Source organism: Ambystoma mexicanum, chromosome 13 (assembly GCF_040938575.1).
Source record: "Ambystoma mexicanum isolate Mex_15411 chromosome 13, UKY_AmexF1_1, whole genome shotgun sequence".
Classification (NCBI taxonomy): Eukaryota; Metazoa; Chordata; class Amphibia; order Caudata; family Ambystomatidae; genus Ambystoma; species Ambystoma mexicanum.
This window is the reverse complement of record NC_090938.1, coordinates 764,875,593-764,896,251: the sequence shown is the minus strand read 5'-3', so window position 1 is coordinate 764,896,251 and position 20,659 is coordinate 764,875,593.

Here is a 20,659-nt window from a genome sequence, read left to right as displayed (position 1 = left end):
ACTGAAGATAGGACCTATCCTACAATGTTTCCCAACACAATCTTTATAGCTCAAGCGATCAACCTCTTGGAAGAGATTCGAGCCAAAACCCAGTCCTCTGACCTCTGGAAGGACATCTCTAGGAAGAATCCCTGGAACTTAAGAGTCAAGGAAGGATACTTATTCAAGGACAATGCCTTGGTCATTCCCACACCGAAACTTCAACATAAAATAATAACTCTCTGCCATGATACTTTTCATTCTGGACATCGTGGTGTAACCAACACGCTCCGTCTTATACAAAGACAGTTTTGGTGGCCGGAAATGAAATGCAAGGTACAAGAGTACATCAAGACCTGTACTGTCTGCAGTCAGAATAAGCACGACAATAAGAGACCGGCGGGCCTTCTATTGCAACCTACACTGCCAACAAGACCATGGGAATGTATAGCTACAGACTTCATCGTGGAATTACCACCTTCCCGGGGTTACACGACCATCATGGTAACCATAGACTTGTTTACTCATATGGCACATTTCACGCCTCTCTATAAACTTCCTTCCTCTTCAGAGCTCGCAGGAATTTTCCTAGAACACATTTTCCGTCTTCATGGACTCCCTTCCAAGATCATATCGGACCGAGGACCGCAATATATTTCACAATTCTGGAAACATCTATGTCGTGTTCTAGGGATTCAACGCGCTCTTTCATCTGGATATCACCCACAGACCAACGGGGCCACAGAACGTGTTAATCAAATCCTGGAGCAATATCTTCGTTGTTTCGCAACCAAGGTACAGGATGATTGGTCCCTCCTTATACCCTTGGCCGAATTTGCCTATAACAATTCAGATCACTCAGCGATCAACGTTAGCCCCTTCTATTGCAGTCAAGGTTTTCATCCCTCCGTGTTACCTTCAGTTCTACCACATCCAACTCCAGTACCTTCACTTGATTCCTGGATTGAAACTCTCATCAACATCCACAAGGAAGCCAAGGAACAATTGGGAAAGGCCTAGATTCGCACTAAGCGATATGCTGATTCCAAAAGAAGACCAGCACCCTCCTATTCTATTGGTGACCAGGTCTGGTTGTCCTCGAAACTATTACCATGACATCTACGCCCTAACAAGTTAGTCCCCCGATATTGTGGTCCATTTTCCATAAAAGAAATCATCAATCCTGTTTCTTATTAGCTCAAGCTACCAGACTCCTGGAAGAGAATACATCCAGTTTTTCACACTTCTCTACTCAAACCCTACATCCACTCCACCCGGAAAACCGGCAGACCCAGTCCTGTGATTGTGGACAATCAGCTGGAATATGAAGTATCCAGAATATGTGACTCCAGGTACAAACGGGGTCGGCTTCAATACCTGGTCGAGTGGAAAGGCTATCCCCCTGGCGAAAGAACATGGGAACCACTATCCAAACTAAACACCCTTCGATTGCTGAGAGAAGATTCCATCTCATACACCCTGGCAAGCCTGGTGGGACGGGGTTTCGGAGGAGGCATGCTGTCATGAACCATGGACATAGCCCCTTCTGGTCTTCCTGGTCCTGGTCCAGACGGAGAGTGTGCTCCTTGATACTTCCAACATGGCCGAGCCCAGTGCCGTGTTCCATACTAGCCTGTACGTCGGACACGGCACGTTCTATAAATGGGCCACGCCCCCGCGCCTCCGCGCGTCCCAATGCTATCTCTAGGTAGTGTCTCGACGTGTGTGTGCTGCTCGGCTTTACCCTTCCAAGTTCCTGGCCAACTCCCTTATTTTTTCTTCCCTTTTCCCCTGTTTCCAGTATCTCTTACCCTTCTTCGATCCTCTTCCTGGACGTCCTGGAACACGCGACTTCCTGGAACTTTGAACGCTCGCGCTGGAGTCAGACTCGACTCGCACACACTTATACAAGTCCCGGACCGGCCAGGGGAAGGAGTCCTCCGCGGAACGCCACAAGAAGAGAACTCAGGTGAGCCGGGGGGAAACCTTTGACAGCAAGTGGTACATGGGACTTACTCAACAACAGAGACCTCAATCTATCGGACATAGGTATTAATCAAGTCTCAGAAGAGAAATGGTTCCAACATTACACTGCTCTCTATGAAGGTGAAATCCAGGGAAAAATCACAAAAGAGACTCCCGACACGACCCCTTGGGCCCTGGACTTTGATAAAGATGACATCTGAATCCTAATAAATAAACTTAGTACCTCTAGAGCAGCTGGCCCAGATGGCATCGCCAATAAATTGTTGAAAGAAAATTGTGAGAACTGGACTGATCTAATATATGCCCTATTTCAACAAATCATGAAAACAAAACAAATCCCAGCCACATGGACGGAGGCTTATATAGTACCGATATACAAGAAGGAGGACCGGGAAAACCCAAGGAACTATAGGCCAATAGCGCTTCTAGATTCAATTGGCAAGCTATTTGCATCACTTCTACTAAGAGACCTCAAAAAATGGGCTTCCCGGGCCAAAATATTAGATGAAAGACAGACAGCCTCTGTTAGTGGAGTTGGCACTGCCTTCCTTGAATCTGTTTCTGATTAACCTGTTGAAGGCAAATACATTAGCTGGGAAAAAAAACTTTACCTAGCTTTTATTGACCTCGAACAAGCCTTCGATGAAATTAATAGAGAACGTCTGTGGTCAAAAATGAGGAACTGGGGTTGCCCAAAGGACTTACTGGAAGCCACTAAAACACTATATACTGACACTTCAATCAAGGTTCAAATCACAAGCAATGGGGGGCATTCTAGGAGGATCAGAACCTCCAGAGGAATCAAACAGGGCTGTGCAGTAGCTCCGTTCCTCTTTGTGCTATATTTGGCCGATATGAAAACTGCCCAAGACAAGATTCGTGCATTCCCGCCGAAAATAAATGGAAAAGAGATACCGTGGATGCTATATGCCGATGACGCTGTATTTATTGACCAAACACCATAGGCCTACAAAGACGGATTGAGACCTTCAATAAATATCTAAAAGAAAATAGCATGAAGATGAACGTCAAGAAATCTATGATCTTAACCATGAAATCTGGCATGGGAAGAAAATTGGCAGGAAAAACTGTGACATGGTCATTGGAAAACGAAAAATCGGAGGAAGTGGAAACGACACTGTACCTGGGGATAATGATTAACAAAAACTGCAACGAACAGGCACACTATACTCTGATCTGGGAAAAACTAGTGGCCCTGACAAATCAAGGGATATGCCTACATCGCAGATATGGGAAGTTTTCTTTAACCCCGATTGTAACCTTTTTCAAGCAGAAAGTGGTGGCGGTCATCACTTATGGTGCTGAGGCACTCTTAGCCCTAAAATGGGAAGTTTGGAATCTCTGCGAGGCGTACTTTTGGCGTAAGAGTTTGCGCCTACCAACTTCATTACCAGTGGAACTCATAAGAATGGAGCTTAGACTGCAATCGGTGGCCTCAGTCGCACTCTGGAAATCTCTATCACTGTATAGAAAGTGCATTCTGAACATACCATCAAAGCCATTTGAATTTCTAGTACAGACGGATACAGTGAATGAAGATAAGATGCTTAATAACTGGAAAGGAAGATGCAAAGCTTGCATGGAACAAGTAAACCTCTTGGAAGACACCCTAAAGAATAATCCGGATTAAGCAAAAAGAGTTATCCGGGAAAAGGATTGGGAGGAAACCCAGGAACAAAGATTGAAAAGAAATCTATGTTATAACATCGTCTGGGAAAAAAAGGCTTGAACATGCTACCTCCGTACCTGTTGAAATTTCCATCTAAGCATTACCGGGACCTGCTGCTGCGCTGCAGACTTAACATCTGGCACTGCAGAGAAGTAAAATGGAAAAGGAGGCAAATTGAAAAATCAGCAGCATATTGCAGGTTCTGCAAAGTTAAAGACCAACTGGAAACAATCAGGCATGTTATGTTAGTCTGCCCAGCATTAAAATGGAAAAGAGAGATCTATATGGGCAGCTATATAAGGAATATTACTGAGGAGATGGAAGAAGACTACTGGGAACGACTTCTGACTGTTGACAAGATTGGCAAAACCCTCGATGCACTAAAATTTCTCGAAACATTAAATCTGAATCAGGGGGAAGAAGAGTCAGGACCTTGAGACAAATCTAGGAGTAGACTTATGTAATTAATCAATTAATTACTTTGGCAAAACAAATCTTGGAACAATGTAACGATGGAACAAAAGGTAACTGAGGAAACACGCTACTGGACTGGTTCTCATCGATTGAAGAGGATTTTAAGAAAGGAATAATGACCTTACTAATGGAGTAAGGAAACAATGTTTAAGGTTTAAATAAGATTAACCAATAAAACAAAAAACAAAAAAATAAAGAATGCACCGTGCCCCGTTACCTCAGTTCCTAGTTTTTCCTCTCCCTGTGCTCAGCCGTCTTGAGGAGAGTAATGTAACCGCAATCAGCCAAAAAGACTGAGATTAAAAGACTAAATGGGAGATTTTGCTGAATTTCAGCCATACGAAAATACCGAACTGCTGAAAAGTTTGACCAAATCCCCCATGCGGTTGTGGGGGTGTCCCCCGCAGCCGGTCCCAAAAAAAAGAGGAAAGGACCCTGCGGTGTTGGTTCCTGATCACGCAAGTGAAAGGGAACAGGTGTTGCAGGGACACAGCGAGTCGTCAACAAGATGGGTGGGAGTGTGGATGGGGGCAGAGGCCAAGTTGGAAATGTTCAGGGGAGAAAAGACCCAAGGTTATTTCAGAAAATTAATCTTCGGTATTTTCTCCCTCGAACATTTGCATCTCAGGCTTTCAACCCCGATCCATGTAACCACATATGGGAGTTGAAAGAGAGATGAATACGAATTTTCTTCTAGAGGCCTAGGCTGGGAGGGCGACAAGGAACCCGCGGGAGGAACATCCATCAGAAAGAACATTACTAGGGGTAAGTGCTTTGTTCTTCTAATGGATTGTGCTCCCACAGATTCCTCATCTTAGATAGACTCCCATAGATGTTTTAAAGATGGAGGTGGGAGAAGTGGATTCTTATCATACTTTAATTAGCACATAACGTTGTGCCGAAATGCTCTTCCAAATCGAGCATCCTGACACAACGTGCTATCCAAGCAGTCCTTTGAAAATCTATGGAGGGAGGACCACGTTGTGGCATTTCAAATGTCCTGCACTGGTACTGTAACGCTCACCTGATTCTCGCAGAGGCGCCGGTCTTGACTGGGCGACTACCGTATCTTCAAAGGTGATGTGTAGCACCCGGTTGGCTCTTTGGGCTGGACCTCTGTGCACTGTATGCCTGACGTGTAGAGTAAGATGTCTGCAGATAGAAAATATGGGGTTAATGAACTGGGGTTATTGGGGTGTCCCTATCTCTTTCCTCTTCTCTTCTCCTGTAGACCCCAAAGGTTAACGCTCTCACCTTAGGTAAGTGAATGCCGAGCTCTCCATCTGCCTCGGGGCAGGGTGCTGTAGCCAGTTTCTTCACTGGATAGGTAGCGCCGGCCTCTTGACTTCAGAGGACTGCTGTCCGTCGTTTACTGCACGAACGGTGAGTTTCGAGTCATTCAAATGTCTTTTTAAAGTCTTTAGTAATGATGTCTCTTGTTTTGCAGGGTTCCGGCGATGGCGGATGACGGGCTGAAGTGAGTTGCAGATGGAGCCCGTGTGATGAATAGAAGCGCCTGGAAGCACGTGAGTAAGCGCTTGTTGCCTGCTTCACGATGCGCTCTAACTGTCTTTTTATTTTGCAGGTACGAGTTCGGAGCGGCTGCAGGGTGCCGGAATATCCACTGGATTAGATGTGGAAAGGAGTAATGGCACGTGAGTATTAAAGTTCCCCAATGTCTTTAAACGCACCTTGTTTTGTCTTTCAGATGCGGATGCAGCGCCGAAGGCCTCCGGAGCGTGCGAAGAGTTGGTAAGCTTTTGTCTTTCAGATGCCGGAATGCAGTATGAAGACCTCCGGAGCGCACGAAGAGTAGGTAAGCCTTTGCCTTTCCGATGCCGGAATGCTAACCTGTTCTTTCTTGTCTTTATAGGTGTTGCTGAAGACTGGATTCAGGATGGTAAACCTTTGCCTTTCAGATGCCGGAATGCTAACCTGTTCTTTCTTGTCTTTATAGGTGTTGCTGAAGACTGGATTCAGGATGGTAAGCCCTTTTTCCTTAGGCCCAGGACTGGATGCAGAAGACACGATGAGCGTCCTGCTGCAGAGGGTGCAGAATAATGCAAAGCAAGATTCATCCACCGGGTGTGGTTTAAATAGCCTCCTGTAGTGCTTAGGTGTCTCCTTCCACAGCCACGCCTAAGTAAGAAAAGAGTTCCTGGTAAGAAAAGAGTTCCTGCCTTCCAGAAGAGTTCCAGTGTTCTAAATCTAGGGAGTGGCTCCAGCCCCACCCAACAGGAAAAGTAGTTCCAAACAGAAGAGGATCAGAGGCTCAACTGGCAGGCAAGTAAGCAGCATGGTCTGCTGCAGGTAAGTCCACCCAAGCATTATGAGCCCGGCGCTTCCAGCGCTGGGACTGGGCATATTTATGAGCCTGGTGCCACTGGCGCCAGGACTGGGTCCAAAAGGTCCCAATTGGGACTGGTTGGCACTCGGAACCTGGGTTATGGATCTGCTTCCTAGGGAGTTGGGAAAACCCTGACCTTTTGGAAGCAGAGATCATGACAGTACCCCCCCTCAAGGCCCCTCCCAAACCGGGCTTCTCCGGGGGTTTTGGCTTGTCAGGAAATGTTCGGTGAAATCTTTTGATTAGGCGAGGAGCGTGGACATATTCAGCAGGTTCCCAGGATCTCTCTTGGGGGCCGTAGCCTTTCCAGTCAATTAGGTAGAATAGTTTAGATTTGGAGATCTTGGAGTCCAGAATGCTTTTGACTTCAAACTCGAGTTCTCCATCCACTAGGATAGGTTTTGGAGATTTGGTTAGTCGGGTTTGAGGTTGCACGGGTTTTAATAGAGAGACGTGGAAGACCGGATGTATCTTCATGTGCGGGGGCAAGTCCAACTTGACCGCTACTGGGTTTACTATGGTAGTGATGGAATAGGGACCAAGGTATCTTGGGTTGAATGTGCGTGGCCCTTTTAGAGATAGATATTTGGTGGATAACCAGACTTGATCCCCTACTTGATAGTGAGGGGCTTCCTTCCGATGTTGATCTGCTCCTTTCTTGTATTGTTCTTTAGCCCTTTGAAGGTGAGAAACAGCTTCCTTAAAGGCTTGGGTGATTGTAGAATGCAGGTAGTCTACTGCTGGTGTTTCAAGATCTTGGAGGGGATCCAACTCCGAGGTTCGAGGGTGACTGCCGTACAAAAGAAAAAACGGGGTTTTCCCAGTTCCCGAGTGGACAGAGTTATTGTAGGCATACTCGGCTATCCAAAGGATATCTTTCCAAGTTTTTTCAGTTTGTTGCAGCATGCAGCGTAAATACTGTTCCAGAGTTTGATTGGTCCTCTCGGTTTGTCCGTCGGTCTGAGGGTGGTGACTGGTCGATAGTCTCACATCAATTTGAGCCGACCGACAGCAACTTCGCCAAAAATGAGAAATAAATTGACTACCTCGATCCGAAATTAGAACCGAAGGAAAACCGTGCAGTCGGACGATGTTTTCGAGAAATTCTCGGGCCAGAGTTGCTGCTGTTGGCAAGCCTTTGAGCGGAATGAAATGCGCCATCTTGGAGAATAAGTCCACGATTACTAGAATCGTATTGTATCCGGAGCATGGAGGTAGATCGGTGATGAAGTCCATAGAAAGCGTATGCCAAGGGCGAGGTGGGATGTCAATAGGGCGTAAGAGGCCTGCTGGTCTTTCCTTTTGACTCTTGTTTTGGGCGCATACTCCACAGGACATTATAAAGTCTCTGATATCTTTTTTCCAAGACGGCCACCAGAAGTAGCGCTTGATCTTTTCTGAGGTCTTGGCTATACCGGGATGACCTTCCATTAAAGAGTCGTGATAACAAGAGATTACTTTTTTCTGTAAATCTGTGCTGGGTAGGTATAATCGTTCTTGGAAATACAATAAGTTGTCCTTTACTGCAAAGTCCTTTCCCTGCAGATGCCAATTCTGTATATCTGCTGGAGTTACAAGTTGCCTGGCTTTATCCTTAACTTCCTCTATGGATTCTGTGGCGATTACACCCAGAATTCTTTGTTCGGGAATGATTGGTACAGGTTTAGGGTTGATCAAGTGTTCTTCCACTCCCATCCGAGAAAGGGCATCGGCTTTACCGTTCTTTGTACCTGGTCGATAGGTAATTATGAAGTCAAACTCGGCAAAGAATAATGCCCAACGGAGTTGTCTAGAGGATTGGGCTTTTGCGGTTTTCAAATATTGCAGGTTTCGGTGATCCGTAATCACATAACGGTGTGTCGGGCCCCCAGCAGATAATGCCGCCAAGCCTTAAAGGCAGACTTGATAGCCAGAAGTTCCTTGTCAGTAATCGTGTAATTGACTTCAGGAGGCGAGAATTTGCGGGACCAAAATGCCACGGGATGCAACTGATTGGTTACCGGGTCCTTTTGTGATAGAACTGCCCCCATGGCAAGGCTTGAAGCATCAGTTTCCACGATGTAGGGGAGTTCGGGGCGAGGGTGTTTTAAGATTGGTGCAGAGATAAATTTAGTCTTCAAATCCTGGAAAGCTTGTTCCGCCTCGGTAGACCATTCAAAACGTTTGTTTTTCTTTAACAAGGCAGTGATGGGCTGGACTATTCGAGAGAACTCGGGGATAAACCTGCGGTAAAAGTTAGCGAAGCCTAACATGCTTTGCACACCTTTTACGGAGGATGGTGATGGCCATTTGAGAACTGCATCGACCTTCTTTGAATCCATACGCACCCCGCCAGGTGATAATATGAATCCCAAGAATTCAACTTCAGTCACGTTGAAAACACATTTTTCCAACTTAGCGAAAAGTTTGTGTTGACGCAATCTTTCGAGGACCATTTTCACGTGTTTCCGATGTTCAAATTCCGATGAAGAATAAACGAGGATGTCGTCAATGTAAACAACAACACATACATCTATGAGCTCTCTGAGGACATCGTTCATAAAATATTGAAAGGCGGCCGGGGCATTGCAAAGTCCGAAGGGCATGACCTGATATTCAAATAGCCCATACTTGGTGCGGAAGGCCGTCTTCCATTCATCGCCCTCTTTTACTCGTACCAAGTGGTAAGCTCCTCTAAGATCCAGCTTTGTATATATGCATGCTTTTCTGACTTGGTCCAGGAGTTCAGGGATCAAAGGTAACGGATATCTATTCTTAACGGTGATCTGGTTCAGGGAGCGATAATCGATACAAGTTCTAAGGTCTCCTTCCTTTTTTGGAACGAAGAACAAAGCTGAAGAAGCAGGGGACTTGGAAGGACGAATAAACCCATTTGCCAGGTATTGTCGAAGGTGAAGGTTCTCAGGCTCGGTGAGGGCATAAATTCTACTACAAGGAGGAGTAGATCCAGGTATCAGGTCTATCAGGCAGTCATAAGACCTATGAGGAGGTAGAGAGTTAGCCTGATCCTTCCGGAAAACATCTTGGTATTCTAGGTATTCGGGGGGTAACTGGGGAGTCTCTGAAGAAATTGCGGCCAGTGCAACACCAGGTGGAGGGTGACAAGTAGAGACACATTCTGGAAACTGGACCGTTCTTGCTCGCCAATCGATCAGAGGATTGTGTTTCTCTAACCAAGGTATTCCTAGAATAATCTGAAACTGAGGGGCCTTGATCACATCGAACACGATCTTCTCATGGTGTCCATCTTGACTTACTAGCGTCACTTCTTGAGTGGTATGCGTTACTGGCCCGGAGGCTATCTCCGTACCATCCACCGTAGTAATGACGTCCTTTACAGCCTTGGGACAAAGAGTTAGATTCATCCTCAAAACCATTTCATGATCCACATAATTGCCGATGGCACCGCTGTCGACGTAAGCTTCAATTGCATGTAATCGATCCGGATTATCAGGGCTAATGAGGACCATAGGTATCACGAAATGCGAGGTCACGGAACTGGTTTTTACGCTCGGCAAGAGGACCTCTATTCTTGTCGGGCGAGGTCGTTTCCCTGCTCAGAGTTTGTAACTTTGGTAACTGCAGCTCCTACTGCCTTCTTGGCAGGTTTCACCGGACAGTCTCGAAGAAAGTGCCCTGAGTTTCCGCAATATAGGCATAATTGCAACTGTTTCCTCCTTTCCCGCTCCCGTTGTGTTAGAGGACCTTTCAGACCCCCTATTTGCATGGATTCCCCGGAGTCTACTCCTTTGGAAGGAGTTGGCGGTTTGGAAAATACTCGAGCATCAAACTTGGAACGATCAGCCTTCCTGTTCTGCAGCCTGTGATCTATTTGAACGACCAAGTCTATGTAATCCGAACAGTCTTGTGGGGGATTCACTACTTGGGCTAAAATGTCTTTGAGCTCTCCACATAGACCTCTATAAAACAGCGTAATCCTTTTGTCCTCAGGCCATTGAGTTTCCACTATTAGTCTATTGAAAGATGCAATATAAGCCAAAAGGTCTTGATTACCCTGTCGCAACGAAAGAAGCTCATTGTCCAAGGCCTGTCCCTGTGAATGTCTTGCGAACAGTTTTTCCATACTAAGCTGAAAGGCTTGAAAATCATGGAGAACCGGATCATCTTGATGAACTAGAGGGATCGACCAGTCTGCCGCATTGCCACTAAGGTACGAAAGTACAAAAGCTACTTTAGCTTGATCAGTTGGAAAGGCTGCTGGCCGGCATAAGAAGTGCAACCGGCATTGATTGATAAATACTGCAAACCTCTTTGGGTCACCAGAAAATCGCTCGGGCGGAGCCAGAGGTACATTCCCAGGTAGGTTGATCTGCACTGGATTCATAGAGGATGTTGAAGGAAGATTTGCCCCTGATGCCGGTAACGGGGTCTGTCCGGCTTGTGACTGTAGCACTTGTCTAGCAAGATTGTCTGTTCTCTCCTTGGAAATAATTAGTTCCCTTCTTAGAGCATTCGTTTCCTGATGAGTTGCATGCACTTCTGCCCTTAGTTCCCCAAGTAACCGGGCTAGGGGGTCAGTATCCGAGGTTTCCATAGCGCCTGGGCAAGAGTTTTGCGGTAGGCTTTGCGTTCTGTAACGCTCACCTGATTCTCGCAGAGGCGCCGGTCTTGACTGGGCGACTACCGTATCTTCAAAGGTGATGTGTAGCACCCGGTTGGCTCTTTGGGCTGGACCTCTGTGCACTGTATGCCTGACGTGTAGAGTAAGATGTCTGCAGATAGAAAATATGGGGTTAATGAACTGGGGTTATTGGGGTGTCCCTATCTCTTTCCTCTTCTCTTCTCCTGTAGACCCCAAAGGTTAACTCTCTCACCTTAGGTAAGTGAATGCCGAGCTCTCCATCTGCCTCGGGGCAGGGTGCTGTAGCCAGTTTCTTCACTGGATAGGTAGCGCCGGCCTCTTGACTTCAGAGGACTGCTGTCCGTCGTTTACTGCACGAACGGTGAGTTTCGAGTCATTCAAATGTCTTTTTAAAGTCTTTAGTAATGATGTCTCTTGTTTTGCAGGGTTCCGGCGATGGCGGATGACGGGCTGAAGTGAGTTGCAGATGGAGCCCGTGTGATGAATAGAAGCGCCTGGAAGCACGTGAGTAAGCGCTTGTTGCCTGCTTCACGATGCGCTCTAACTGTCTTTTTATTTTGCAGGTACGAGTTCGGAGCGGCTGCAGGGTGCCGGAATACCCACTGGATTAGATGTGGAAAGGAGTAATGGCACGTGAGTATTAAAGTTCCCCAATGTCTTTAAACGCACCTTGTTTTGTCTTTCAGATGCGGATGCAGCGCCGAAGGCCTCCGGAGCGTGCGAAGAGTTGGTAAGCTTTTGTCTTTCAGATGCCGGAATGCAGTATGAAGACCTCTGGAGCGCACGAAGAGTAGGTACGCCTTTGCCTTTCCGATGCCAGAATGCTAACCTGTTCTTTCTTGTCTTTATAGGTGTTGCTGAAGACTGGATTCAGGATGGTAAGCCCTTTTTCCTTAGGCCCAGGACTGGATGCAGAAGACACGATGAGCGTCCTGCTGCAGAGGGTGCAGAATAATGCAAAGCAAGATTCATCCACCGGGTGTGGTTTAAATAGCCTCCTGTAGTGCTTAGGTGTCTCCTTCCACAGCCACGCCTAAGTAAGAAAAGAGTTCCTGGTAAGAAAAGAGTTCCTGCCTTCCAGAAGAGTTCCAGTGTTCTAAATCTAGGGAGTGGCTCCAGCCCCACCCAACAGGAAAAGTAGTTCCAAACAGAAGAGGATCAGAGGCTCAACTGGCAGGCAAGTAAGCAGCATGGTCTGCTGCAGGTAAGTCCACCCAAGCATTATGAGCCCGGCGCTTCCAGCGCTGGGACTGGGCATATTTATGAGCCTGGTGCCGCTGGCGGCAGGACTGGGTCCAAAAGGTCCCAATTGGGACTGGTTGGCACTCGGAACCTGGGTTATGGATCTGCTTCCTAGGGAGTTGGGAAAACCCTGACCTTTTGGAAGCAGAGATCATGACAGGTACACCTAGTTGCAGATCCACAGTAGTTGCCACTCACCTAGTGGAACAGGCTCTTAGCTGATCAGGGACTTCCTTCCCAACGATGGAGTAGCGCTCTGAAACGCATAGGATAATCCATCTTGAAAGAGTCTGCTTGCTCATGGCCTGGCCTAGTTTGTGACCACTATAGCCAATGAATAGATGGTCATCCTGTCTGATATTTCAAATTATTGAGATATAGAAGCTGAGAGGTCTTTTCGGGTCAAGTCTGTGTAACCTCTCTTCATCCCTCGAAGGGTGAGGGAAGGGGGGTAGAAAGCTGGCAGTGTGATATTTTGAGATAGATGAAATTCAGACACCACCTTAGGAAGGAAGGAGGTGCGTGCCCCCAAAACCTTGGAGAATACCATAAATGGAGGCTTGGAGGATAGGGCTTGGAGCTCACTAACCCTGCAAGCCGAAGTGATGTGCACTAAAAAAGTGGTCTTCCACGTTAGTAGCCTGAGAGGACAGGAATGGAACAGTTCCCATTAGAAATGTAAGAACCAGATTCACATCCCAGGACGGAACCATAAATGGCACTGGCGGGAAGCTATTTATTAGTGCTTTCAGGAATTGTATTACAATACATATCTTAAAATAAGAGCATTGCTCCGGCATGCATTTGAATATTGATAATGCCGCTGAGTATCCTCTAATGGTAGCCCCCTGCAGCCCTTGGCGGACCCCCTGCAGCCCTTGGCGGACTAGGTGCAGAAAAAAAGAGAGCACTGCAGGCACAGTGCAAGAGAAAGGATCTATATCTTTAGCTCTACACCAGCTGCAAAACTCGTTCCAGCGGCAGCAGTATAGGGGCTTTAGTTGCTGGTATTCTAGTCAAAAACAACACCTCCATAACTTCTTGTGGGACGTCCCAATCTTTATTTCTTAGCCGCTCAGAAACCAGATGTGAAGGTTCAGAGTTCTAATTCCGGGGTGGAGAAGACAGCCTCCCTCCTGCAACAGGAGAGCCACTCTCTGGGTAAGGCAGATAGACATGTCCAGAAGATCCGGATACCACGTCCTCCTGGCCCAATCTGGGGCAATCAGGATCACGGATTTCCCACACTTCCGCAACCAAGGGCAAAGATCTCTAAGAGGTCTTCCTGAGCCAACTCCCGCTTGTGGAAGATGATGCTCTGCCTGATCAGTGTCCACCGCCGTATTCTCTTTCCCGGCTAAATGAACAGCCGATAGAGGGATCCTGTTTTATAGCACCCAAGCCCAGAGCTACATTGTCTCCCTGCACAGTGGTACTGACACTGCATCTCCTCTCCTGTTGAGGTAGTGCATGGGCACTGTGTCGTCTGTCATTATCAGGACATTCTTTCCGCGTACAGAGGGCAGGAAGGCCATCAGGACCAGTCTGATTGCCCGCAGCTCTAACAGGTTTATCTGTTCTCTGCTCATCGTCACATCGCTCCCGTGAGCTCCCCATCCCGGGAGGGAAGCATCAGTCACTACAGTTATCTCCAGCCAGGGTTGCCAAAAGGGTTCCCCTTGCAGGAGCACCACAGGAGATCCCGTCCGACCTTGCTCAAGACCTGACGAAGGTCCATCATCCTGTCTGACAATTGTGACCATTGGGATCTGAGGGACCATTGGAGGGACCTCATCCTTAGATGGGCCTCCGGCACCAGGGAAATGCCTCAGAAAGTCAATTGCCGGTGGATAAAATCTCACTACCATCTGCAAGATATGTGGAGCCCTCAACTCAAGAGGCAGAGCCTTCCCGGAGGAAGAGTTCAGGACCGCTCTGTCAATTGGAGCTTTTGAGAAGTTGTCACCCAAGACTTCTTGAAGTTGAGAGGGAAGCCCAGTCTGTGGAGAGAGTAGCGGTGCATTTGCAATGCTCCAGAGCCTGTTCAGGAGAAGGAGCCCTGATCAGCCAAACATCCAGTTAGGGAAAGAGGTGAATCCCTCCTCTCCTTAAACTCGCTGCCACCACTGCCATCAACTTGGTGAAGACCCTTGGGCGGAGGTAAGCCCGAAAGGAAGTGCTCAAAATTGATAGTGAGTACTGCCAATGGCGATTCTCAGGTACTTCCTGTGCTTGGGATGTATGGGCACATGAAAGTAAACATGCTGGTGATTGAGTGACACCATCCAGTCCTGGAGCTGAACGACCTCCAGGATGTGCAAACGAGTGGCCATCTTGAATGTGTCTTTCCAGAGGAACTATTTAAAGCGCCTCAGGTACAAGATGGGTGGCAGTCTTCCATCTTTTTTGGGTACCAGGAAGCAGGTGGCATAACCACTCTGTTACAGTTCCGCTGCAGGTAACTTTTCCACAGCACCTTTCTCCAAAAGGGAAATAATCTCCTGTAAGAGGAGCTGGTCTGGATCCCGAACAGAGTGTTTGCTGAGGGGACAGTCTGGAGGTTGCGGTAGAAATGGGAGACGATACCCTTGGGCAACTGTTTGTGATGCCCATGCATCCGAACTAATGGTGTGCCATTCTTGGAAATACTGGGTCAATCTGCCTCCCACAATGATCTTGTGAGCAAAGAGCTCAGAGAGGATTTGGGGCAGTAGCTGCTGCTGAGGGCAAAGTGTGGGTTGCTACCCGGGCAGTCTTTCCTCCACAGCCTCTTGGAGTGCGTCCACATCTTCGTTGCCCTTGTCTCTGGACAGACTCCCCTCTTCCTCTTTGATTAAGGGAAGAGTAACATCGAAAGGACTGCCCTCTCCAGCTCTGCAAGGCTGATGTTGTAGTTGTTGGCGGACAGCTGCTTCTAAAGATTTTGCTGCTGTCTTTTAAGTCTGCAAAATGCCCAGGTGTCTGATGCGTCTAATCCAGATTTCAGGGATTGGCATGGAGCCTCCTTCCCATCATTAATAAGAATGTACAATCCCTCTCTCATCTCTCCTTCTGGAATATTCTCAGCTGATTGTGAAATCACATTCCACAACATGTAGCTCTACTTGGATAATGCGCATGACACGTGGATAGCTTTTATAGCCACACTTCCTCTTTTTGCTAAGGCATCATAGAGCGTATTATCCATGTCTGGAGGGATGGTGGGATAATCTGCAGATTCAGGTGCGCAAGTAGCAGCCGGTAACACTACGCTTTCTGGTGTGGGGTGCTTGGACAAAAAATTGGGGGTCCACTGAAGAGGGTATATATATTTTTTTAACCAATTCCTTATTTACTGCAGGAGGGGTACTTGTTTATTCCAGAATTCTAAGAGTAGGTTCTTTAGCGCTGTATGCGATGGCAGCAGAGGTTCCTTAGGAGGACTCTTATCTAAGATATCCATGAGGTCATCTTGGGACATGTCCTTTGCAGGACGACCCCATCCCAAGTATTCAATGACTTTGTTCATCACAGTCCTGTAGGCTGCACTCGAGTGAGAAGGTACCTCAGGCGTATCAAACTCGACTTCAGGGGGAAGTATTGAGTCCACTGGCGTCTTTTAGTCAGGAGACTAGGTCTTCCAGCTGTGATACCTCTGCAATAAGTTCCTCAGGGACATTTAGAACCCCAAAACACTCATAGCCGAAGCGAACTCAGTCTTCCTCTCCAAAAAGGTAACTGAAAAAATTTAAGAATTCAGTCTTTCACTTTGGGTTGTATCTTGAAGTCGATTCTGAGGTAGACGTTGAAAGTCCCTTTGACTTTGACGATTCCTTCATAGAAGATGTCGATGCTGCCTTTGGCATTGATGCTCACACAGAACTTGAAAATGTCAACGCCACTCGGGTAGCCATCTTGTAGGTCTTCAGACTCAGGCTTTTAGGTGTGTAGGTCAAAGCCTTAACTGATTCCCTGCCATTCTTGGAGGACGCAGTGAGATCTACAGCATTGTTTGGCTCTTTCGAGGGGTCAATAGGAGCTGCCTTCAAGAATACCTCCAGCATTTGTATCCTAAATCTCTCCCATTCGGCCACTGAGGTGGTCCTTTTGGGGAAATGTACCTCTCACCTGTTGGGCGAGGAATCAGACGAGGAAGATTGATGGCGATGCTTCTTATTCTTATTCTTAGATGATGAAGAAGAAAAATCACTCCTGGATCTAGATCTTTAGGAGTGTTTCAATCTTGTCTTGGGCCTTTCTGGGGATGTGTCTCCTGTGGAAATCCTACCATCAGAGTATTTTCTTTTCAAAGGGGTGGAGGATGGAGATTTGGATACCGAATGATCTTGGGTGAATTTCGATCTTCTCTCCTTCAAGGCCTTACTAATCAGCGACTGCCAGGAGCCACACTCGATGATGTTGTGGGTTTCACCCAGGCACCAGAGACAAATTATGTGCAGATCAGTGATCGACATCTTCGAATCACAGTCTGTACATCTCTTGAAGCCTGTTTTAGGTGTAGACATTGTTACAGAGTCACAAAAGAATCAATATGTATGACGTGCGTCGAAAAAAAGGTTTACGCTGAGGCGAGGAGGACCATTCCGAGAGCATGCTGTGCATTGATGCCACACAGTGCCCCTGCTGTCGAATTTCTTTACTGAGACTGCAAAGCAGGATACAAATATAGCTAAGATGAAGAATCCGTGGGAGGACACAATCCCTTAGAAGAAAAGCATTGCAAGAATGTGCAGACATTCTTAAAGGGTTTCCAACCTGAAGACGCTGTAGGGTTCTCAATCTTGCATAATAAAAAAAAACGGATCCAGCAATGATCCCAGCAACATGCACCCCAGCATGCACTCGTATATCTACATCATGAAAGCTTATCTGTGGGGCAAAAAATGTACTGTCCATTGCACTCCATTTTTACCCACTGTGTTAATCGAGAAAGAAGTAAACACCTTTTTGCCCTAGGTCTCCAAGTTTAAAAAAACGTAGATGTGCTGTCTGCTTCCATGTGACATACCAGCACAAACAAGTTTCTCCTGCCTCTCCTTACCCATTTCTCAGAGGCCAAATGACCCTCCTCACCAATTGCCAGGAGAGCTCAAGACCCTCCTCACCAATTGTCGGCAGACCTCATGAACTTCTGCACCCATTGATGGGAGACCTCTTGACTCTCCTCACTCATTGCCGGGAGACTTCGTGGAGTGGCTCACTTATCACCAATAGACCACATGACCCTCCTCACCATTTGCCAGGAGACATCACTACTCTCCTCATTCATTGCTGTGAGACTTCAAGACCTTCCCCACCAATTAACCCTCGCAAACCTCCTGAGGCACTGCCCAGAGAACCCATGACTCTCTGCATTCATTAGAGGGAGGCCTCATGAACCCCCTCACTAATTGCTGGGAGAACACATGGTCATCCTCACTTGTTGCAGTAGACCTCACGAGCCTCATAAGCTATTACCAGGAGACCTCATGACTCTCCTCCTTCATCACTGCAAGATACCATAACCATCCTCGACCATTGTTGAGAGACCACATGCCCCTTACCTCCAAATGCTGTGGGACTTCATGACTCTCCTCACTTATCACCAGTAGACGTAATGCACCTCCTCCTCCATTGCCAGGAGACTCCAAGACTCACCTCATTTATTTCTGGGAGACTGTATGACCATCCTCACCCAGTGCTCTGGGACCTCATGACCCGTCCCACCAATTGGTGGGAGACCTCATGAACTTCCTCAGTTATTGCCCAAAGAACTCATAACTCCCTTTACTCATCACTGCAAGTCCTCATTACTCCTGTCATTCATTGCTGGGAATCCTCATGACTCTCCTCAGTCATCACTGGGAGGCCTCATGACTCCCTACAGTAATTTCCCAGAGAACTCATGACTCTCCTCATTAGTTGCGGGGAGACCGCAAAACCTCCTCAGTCATTTCCCAGAGACCTCACGACTCTCTCACTCATTACTGGGAGACCAATGTCCCTTCTCACTCATTGCTGGGATACCTCATGCATCTGCTCACTCATTTCCCTGAGACCTTATGACTCGCCTCTTTAATTGCTGGGAGACTTCCTTCCCCTTCTCGTTCTTTTGCTAGGAGCCTCTGTACCACCCTTCCCCCAATCACTGAAGGCAGAAAAACACCAACAATAAACTCTCCCTCCATTTCAGGGAACCCCGTGCAGCCCCGCATATACTGCTGGGAGCTGCCCCTACTCCCTTCATCCATTGCTGGGAACACACCTACGGACCTTCCCCCAGTGATCCTCACTGCCCCAGAATTAAATATCAACCATCCTTCCACGACCCCTCTGAAATTTGCCAGAAGTTCTTCCCCAGAGCGGGCCTCAGAGGGTTATTGTTACACAAAGGAAAGGACCTTTCTCTCCCTATTCTGAGGTGGTTTCCCTACATAACAAAAGACTATCTGGGACAGTCAGGTCAGTCGAGTTGGACAGTTTATCCAATTAAAGAAAAAGTCTCAAAACAAGGTCCCGATAAAGCTGGAAGGGGGGACTCCCTCCTCCCAGCGGATTCCTCGTAGAAACGAATGGAGCTCCTTGTGGCAAACTAAAAAGTTCCAAAGTAAAATAAAATACCAACGTGTTCTTGTGTAGAGAACACAGTTCAACGAAAAAGTTCCATAGAAAATGAACTCCAAAGTCTAAGTGGTCCTTCATGGGACAAGAGTGGTTTTTGTAGTAGTGGATCTTCCTCCAGTCACTCGAATATGACCTTGTAGAGTTTTGGCCCAGTACTCAAGGTCGAAAGTGATCTACACTATGGTGTAGTGAGGTTATCAGGTTCTCAATACCACCCAGGAGGGCATCTGCCTTATCCCCCTTCTCATAATGCTTCTGTTTAAGAAGCTGTCATTTTCGGACGACCCTCCCCTCCTCGAGGAGACAAAGTTCTTCCCTTTTCCGTCGGGCTTCAGAGATCTTCTCCGCCCTATCCTCGGTGGCCGTCCGTGCGGCCCAATCCAAATGTGTTTGGGAGGAGGGGAAGGGGACGGGCAGGAATGAGTTTTTCTATAACTACGAGAACTGTGGTCTAGAGCGTCCTATATGTGGGTCAGTGTGGTCGGGGCCCGTCAGTACACTCAACTTCAAGGGGCTAAACTCCCCCACGAAAAGGTCTTTGAAGGCTAGGGAGTTCTCACAGTCCGGGACTGATGTGCTCTTTCTCCAGGAAACTAAATACGCACACGGGGAGGAACAAAAGGTCCAACATTCCGGGGGGGGAGACAGAATATTCGGGATCAGGCCCTCTCAGAAAAGCTGGAGTGGAGATACTCATCAGAAAGGGTTTAAATCTACAGATAACCAAGGTGTGGGCAGATGTGGAGGGTAGGGCACTTATGATAGTGGGTACTCTACGTAAAATAACATTCACGCTGGCTACATTGTACGCCCCCAATACTGGTCAAGCCAGATTCCTACAACAAACGATACCGAAAATACTGTTGGAAGCCGATGGGCATGTGATACTTGGGGGAGACTTCAACATCTGGGCGAATACTAAAGTGGACAGACAGGCGGGTAACCCCGATAAAAGTGAACCAATAGATGCTGGCCTAGCAGCGGTAGTGGAGATGCTGGTGACCTATGGGTTACGGGACATATGGCGGGGATTACATCCGAGTGAAACAGGCTGCACCTTTTATTCAGCACCCTATAGCACTTTCACTAGAAGTGACTATGTATACCTCTTATAAGAATTGGCGGAGGTAACAACCCGCTCAGAGATTGCACCCATTTCCTGATCAGACCACGATATGGTCTTTGCCGACATAAATTTGGTAGCCCTCCCACCCACACAGAGGGACGAAGTGGAGGTGTAATGAAACATTGTGGAAAAACCCTGGGGGTCATTACGAGGTTGGAGGTAATGGAAAAACGATGCCGGTAAAGGATTACCGACATCGCATACCGCTCCGGGCTATTCCGACCTAAGAACCCGGTATTAGATGCACCGTTAATAACGGTGTCGCTAATAGCGGCAAGGGCGCGGGCACGCTGGCCTTCAGGCCGGCAATACCAAGATACCGCTAACGGGAGGACATCACAAGTCAGGCGGACATGCAAATACCGGCATCATGAAGGCGCTAATAGGAGATACCGGCATGCCGGCAATACCGGCATCGTGAAGCACCCGTAAACTGCAATGTGCAGTGTTCCCAACTGTCACAGGTGCACACAATCAGCACAGGTGGAGACAATGGAGTCTGCGCAAGCACAAAAGGAGCAAACCCACACACCACACCCCTTCCCACACCAGAATGATTCCACTAGTAGTAGCAATACTGGGGCTGGAGGACATGCTTGCATTGCTACA